The following is a 6,951-nucleotide window of genomic DNA, read 5'->3' as shown; positions in this document are numbered from 1 at the left end:
TAGTGTTGAGATTCTTATATTTCTTTGAAACCTGTATTTTTTTTTAAACTATGTGATCAATAGCTAAGGGTTAACTTTTCCTTAAAGGTAAAGGAGTACTTGTGATTTTTCTCCTTTTTTTATGGATTTTAAATGTATTACTTTTGTGTTGTCCTCATTATAATAAATCTCATAAAGGAAATGTCAGTCACAAATGTAGATATGATCATAAATCCTGACCTATCATCTATTAATAAAAAATTCAAAATTTCCCAGTGGAGTAGATGGATAGTTGCTTTGGATTTTGTCGTAGATGATTCACTGGGTTACGAGGAGAGGTCTATGTTAAGAATAATGGATAATAGTTTTATTGTGTGTTGCTAGTTATCCAGCCCAGTATTTATTAGAACCGTAAATGATCATAGAAGAGGGACCAGTGGCAAAGAATGGATCTTATAAAAACAGTAATAAGCCCGTGCTCACCTCTCCAGTCTTTTTCCTTACAACTTTGCCCTTGTTCTTTCTATATTCCAGCCACTGTTTTCTGAGTTGTCTTTCTTTTTAATGTTCTACACCCTTTCTTCCCCTGCTCTATGGCCCAGGCTGGAGCACAGTGGTGTGATCTTGGCCCACTACAACCTCTGCCTCCCAGGTTCAAACCATTCTACTCCCTCAGCCTTCCGAGTAGCTGGGATTAGAAACTTGTACCACCACACCGGGCTAATTTTTGTATTTTTAGTAGAGACAGGATTTCGCCTTATTGGCCATGCTGGTCTTGAACTCCTGGCTTCATTTGATCTGCATGCCTCGGCCTCTCAACGTGCTAGGATTACAGGCATGAGCCACTGCACCCAGCCACGAATTATGATTATTATCCCTTTACCTGTGACCCTTCCCAGATAGGCTGTACACTTTATGGTGGCAGAGACATTATACTGCCCATCATTATCTCCCTGGCATCTAGCACAATACTTGACATGTCTTAGGTACTTAATAAATACTTGCTAGAAAGATAGATGGATGGAAAAAAGCTCATAAAAAAAGGACAGAGGCTGACCTCGTGAGGGAGGATCTTATAGCAATTTGAGCCAGGATATCTATACTTCCGAGGTTCTCAATAAATACAGGTTTATTACCGACTGGTGTGATTGCTTTGCAAAAATGCAGTAGGCAGCAGGTCAAATATGGAAGGCAAAGTGTGATAACTGAGAATATCAGAGTTATTTCTTTGGCCCCAAAATGGGGAAAAAAACCACACACACACATTGGTTTTAGAAGCTCTCTAAAAATGTACTTCTAACATTCAATTCTTTTATGTAAATGATTTTATTATGTAGTATGTTAAACATCTCTGGAATAGTGCTGGCAAGTCCTTCAGTCAATTATATGCTCATTGGCAAAGTGTTTCAAAATATTATGGTAGACTTAGGAGTTGTGTGCCATTCAGCAACTCACATGACATTTCCATGTCAGAACGTTGCTTTTTTAATTACATTTTGTTCACCCATCACTTGAGTGCTTCTTGCCAGCTTTTGTTCTCAGGATGGAGTAGGTTTGGATTTTTGGATGAAAATATGCAAAATGGTATGAAAGCCGAACCATGTTGGGTAATTAGAAGTATATAGTACACAAGAAGGAAAGCAGGTTAGAATTAGCTGCTTTCCTAATTCCTAATTTCCTAATTAGTCGAAAATCTCAACTGATTTTATAAAATCATAAATGCATGTGTATGTATGTATATTAGCTATGTATCTACATATAATATTCATAGATTATGCATATATAATATCCATAAATACTTTATATATATAATATCCATAGATGGCATATATATAGTATCCATGGATAGTGTGTGTGTGTGTGTGTGTATATATATATATATATATATATATATATATATATATATAAAATATCCATAGGCCGTATATACATAATATGTATCAGTATACACACACACACACACACACACACACACACACACACCTCAGCCTTAAGCTAGGCATGATTGCCTGTGGAAAGGAAAAGAAATATCTGGTGCTCGACTTTTGGATTCCCTAGAATGAACCTGGAAGATTATTACAGTTCGAAGCAGTTGCCGGTGACAGTTTTTCCCCTACAAGGAAGTGAAATGATACAGACCAATGGCCTAACATTTCCCAAAGCACTGTAAAAGAAAGAATAAGAATCAGTGACATGTTACAGTGCTGTATGCCTTATTTTGGGAATTTTAGAATTACTTTGGCAAACTCCCTTTTCCTAGGAGAACCTCTTGACCTAATTAAGTAAGTTCTAACTGAAAGATCTAGCTCACAGCACAGAATACATGGTTCAGCGGTGGTGCATTGCTGCATTTTGGGGTTTGCCTTTTAAATGTTCTAGAGCAATTCAGGTCAATCTGATATGCTTATACTACAGTAAACTGACATCTGGGTCTCAGCACAGTGGAGCACAAAGTCAATATGAGCGTGACCGTACAGACTTTATCATGCAGTTCATCTATAAAATAAGGTCTTCTGAATAAAATGATCGTCTGAAAATATGACCAGTCCTAAGAACGTTCCTAAAGCAATTCTCAATAAAAATTAAAATTGTTTTCCATTTAAAGAAGCTTGTCATGTGCAAGAAACTTTTAAAAAATTTTATGAGAAAACGCATTTAGCGATATGCTTTGAGAAACAAGCCAAGAATGCACAGAGAGCTGAGGCCGCTTCTGTGATTAAGTGCCTCAACTCATATCCTCATTTTATCCCCAACACATAACTTCCTGAGATGTAGCTCCATTGAGCTCTTTAAGAAACTAAATATGAGGCCGGGCGCAGTGGCTCAGGCCTGTAATCCCAGCACTTTGGAAGGCTGAGGCGGGTGGATCACGAGGTCGAGAGATCGAGACCATCCTGGTCAATATGGTGAAACCCCGTCTCTACTAAAAATACAAAAAATTAGCTGGGCATGGTGGCACGTGCCTGTAATCCCAGCTACTCAGGAGGCTGAGGCAGGAGAATTGCCTGAACCCAGGAGGCGGAGGTTGCGGTGAGCCGAGATCGCGCCATTGCACTCCAGCCTGGGTAACAAGAGCGAAACTCCGTCTCAAAAAAAAAAAAGAAAGAAACTAAATATGTAGAAAAATAGTGTGTGACGTTGAAACTTCAGAGGAATTCAGCAATATAAAATATACCCTTAAACTCGCATGTGGCTTTAGTAGAAAAAAATCACAGTATGGAAATTGCTGAATTTCCTTATATTTTTTCTGCATCCCTATACTAACAGGAGTGTTAGCACCAGCACCAGCAGCATTCAGTGCTTACTGTGTACCAGCCCTTGCTTTCAGTGAGTTACAGATCGTAATCTATTGAAGTCCCACAACGCTGTAAGTCAGGCACTATTACCATCTCCCAATTTACAGATAAGGAAATTAAGCATAGAGAGGTTAAATAACTTTCTCAAGATCATATAGCTAGTGAGTCAGTTATAGAGGTGGGATGTGAACTCACAGAGCCCAGTTTCAGAGTTTATACTTTAAACAACCGCATTATCCTGGGTCTCCCATGTAGATGAGTCTAATTATGGCCCAGCAGCGGAATCAAAATGCAGGCAATGGCTTTGTCAGAGCCCTTAAGGAACAGGCCCCAACAGGGATTGGATTGTACAGAGTAACAACTGCTCACATCTCAGAATGTTTTGGAATTTAACTTGCAAACCACTTTCACCTGTACTTGTTCCTTTGCTCTTTATAAATTTACGAGGTTTTAAATTTATTTAAAAATTGTACAGGATGCCTATTATATGTCAGACACTCTTTTAGGTGATTGAATACGGTAGTGGATGGTATAACATTCTTGCTCTCTGGAACTTACATTTTTAGAAGGATTGTTTAGTAATTATAATGTTAGTAACAACCATCACTGTGTATGAATGCATCAGAAATAGGAGTGCAGGCTGGCAGGAAAGCAAAACTTTGTTCGTTACCAATTCTAGAAAACTTGTAAAATCTCACATGGATCGATCTGGAGGCTTTTTGAGCACTGATTTTGTCCACCCCAACACAGTCCTATAATATTTATAGATTATTCCTTTTGTTGTTGTTGTTCTGTCACAAAAATATTTTGGTGATTTCCATCTCCTGCTTAGATCTATACATACATATAGAGAAACCCTTTCCACAATAACTTCCAGTAGAGATCTGATGTGTATTACTACTCACGAAATTTTCCGAGCCCTAATTTTGCTAAAAATGAGTAAAATATAAGGCTATCCAACACTCAGAACAGAGGTCTGGAAACTTCCAGCTGCTGGGAAATTCTCATTCAGGAAAGGGTGGGTGTCGGGGGTTGGGGATACTTTTTTTTTTCTTTCTTTAGGAAAAGCAAGCCAGCTGTCATTTTTACAGCTCCTGCAAGAAGGGGAGTTTGCTGTTGAAGTTCAGATGTTTGCCCGTATCAAATGGCATTGGATCAAATGGCATTGGAAAACCTCTTCATTTGGTTTAAACACAAAGCAAAGGAAATTTGAAGATGAATGAGAATACCATGTGTAGATTCTATAACTTTCTTTTTTGGACATTTGTCTTAAGGATTTCCACTTCATTTTCACATTTTCCAAATCTCTATTGCAGAGTAGTTAACACATTTAGAAAGTCCAGTCCATGCTACATCAGATATATTCCAAATTTTAAGTGACAATTCGGTTGTGTCCCACTATGCTTCAAAAAATTTGAGCTGTGCCATGATTGATGGCAGGAGTATTATGTCCTAGAAATGAAAGTTGAGGATGTGGCTCACAGACCCTGATTCTAGTAGGCAATTTGTAATCTTACTCATGGGAAATCAGAGGGAATAAATGACAGACTCAAGGTATTTCAGGATGGCTGCAATGTAAGCAGTCTTCCATTGTTGTCCTAGTGAGCAGAGATGCCAATGTTTCCCTTTCTCTGATTTTTAGTTCCCACTAGTATTAGATACTAGTGGGGGCACTCATTAGGACAGGCATTTATTCATCTCTTTTCTTTTTTCTTTTTTGAGATGGAGTCTTTCTCTGTTGCCCAGGCTGGAGTGCAGTGGTATGATCTCGGCTCACTGCAACCTCCTCCTTCTGGGTTCAAGCGATTCTCCTGCCTTAGCCTCCTGAGTAGCTGGGACTACAGGCACCACCACACTTAGCTTATTTTTTGTATTTTTAGTAGAGACAGGGTGTCACTGTGTTAGCCAGGATGGTCTTGAGCTTCAGACCTTGTGATCTGCCCACCTCAGCCTCCCAAAGTGCTGGATTATAGGTATGAGCCACCATGCCTGGCCTCACCTCATAATTTTAGCTTATATTTTAACCATAGTTTTATTTAACACTTAGTGTATTTGAAATCAGCTATTTTATCTTCTGTTCTAAAATGTTACTGTGATATTTTCTACCACAGGGTAGAATGTGTAGAAGACATTGCTATTTGAGCTTAAAAATGTAGTAATTTTTGCATTATCAATAAGACCTTATTTAAATGCTGAGAGCTGCATTATGATGAAGAATGAGTTTAGCTGGCTGATTTCCAGATGGATTTTTAAACATTAATAAATGTTTCACATTTATTTTATCAATAGCTGCATATGAATGCTTTTTAAAATTTAAAGAGTATAGGAGGGCTTATAATGAGAAACTGTACATCTGGATCCTACCTCCAGACATACTGCCCACTAAAAAAAATACAAAAATTAGCTGAGCATGGTGGCGCGTGCCTGTAATCCCAGCTACTCAGGAGGCTGAGGCAGGAGAATTGCCTGAACTCAGGAGGCGGAGGTTGCGGTGAGCCGAGATCACGCCATTGCACTCCAGCCTGGGCAACAAGAGTGAAACTCCATCTCAAAAAAAAGAAAGAAAAGCTAATACTTTTTTTAGCTGTTTCTATGTTTATATATATTTTTAGTTTCTTTATAGTTCTAACTGTATAATATTGGCTGAATCAAGTATATGCATGTGTATGTGGTCACAATTTCTTGATTTATAAAATTTCAATATTATCTGTTGACTTAACCACTGTAATATTTAGTGATTCAGCTCATTTGTACTGCCCCATTGCTAAACTACCCTCAGATGTTGGAGAGTAAAACCTCTAAATATGTTAGTGAGTAAACCACAGAGGTTCTTGTTACCTCTACACCTTTAAATAATATATTTATTCCTTTATTTCTGTCTGAATCATATGCACTATCAAATGATTCTTTTTTAAGATGAGACTATTACTGTCTTAGTCTGTGTTGTACCAAAAACACCTGACACTAAGTGATATATAAAGAACAGAAATTTGTTTCTTCTAAGTTCTAGAGGTTGGAAAGCACAAGATCATGGTGCTGGCAGGTTCTGTGTTTAGTGAAGGCCTGTTCCATCCTTAGTGTGTTTTCATGGAAACATCCTCATGGAGAAGAGGAGGAAGGGCAAAAGGAGAAAATGCCATATCCTCACATGGCGGAAGAGCAGAAGAGCTAAAAGGACCTACGCTAGTTCCCTCCAGCCCATTTAAAGGCACTGATCCCTTTATGAGGATGGAGCTCTCATGACTTCATCACTTCCCCAAAGTCTCCATCCACCTCTTAATAAAAGCACAATGAAGACTGAGTTTCAACAAATGAATTCTGGAGCAATTTAGACCAGAACAATTATCCTTTCTGTAACTCCTTTTTTAATACCTTCCAGTTTCTCTCAGATGTGCTTTTAATTTTAAATTATGAAGGTTGATGTAATGATTTTCACATGGATGACAACTCTAGTCGTACTATTTGTAGGTTGATTCTAATGGTTAAAAATCAATATGTGTGAATATGTAGTTATTACACTGATCCAAGTTTTATACTGTGGTTATATTGCTTTATGTCCTTGTTTTTCCTAGAGTTTCTAATTGCTTTTACTTTCCTTTGCATAATTTGCCTGTATTGCATTCTTAAACACTTTCACTCAGGAAATGGAATAAAGTATTTAGAAATCCCCTTTTTC

General features: G+C 38.0%; 1 protein-coding gene across 22 annotated transcripts in view; it reads left to right on the top strand.

Annotated features, from left to right (window-relative positions):
- ENOX1 (ecto-NOX disulfide-thiol exchanger 1) overlaps window positions 1-6,951 on the top strand; it is a 626,515-nt gene that overhangs the window by 288,484 nt on the left and 331,080 nt on the right. The gene's annotated exons all lie outside the window — the stretch shown is intronic.

Source organism: Callithrix jacchus, chromosome 5 (assembly GCF_049354715.1).
Source record: "Callithrix jacchus isolate 240 chromosome 5, calJac240_pri, whole genome shotgun sequence".
NCBI classification, from domain to species: domain Eukaryota; kingdom Metazoa; phylum Chordata; class Mammalia; order Primates; family Cebidae; genus Callithrix; species Callithrix jacchus.
Note: the sequence above shows the minus strand (reverse complement) of the source record. Positions and strands in the feature narration are given on the sequence as shown.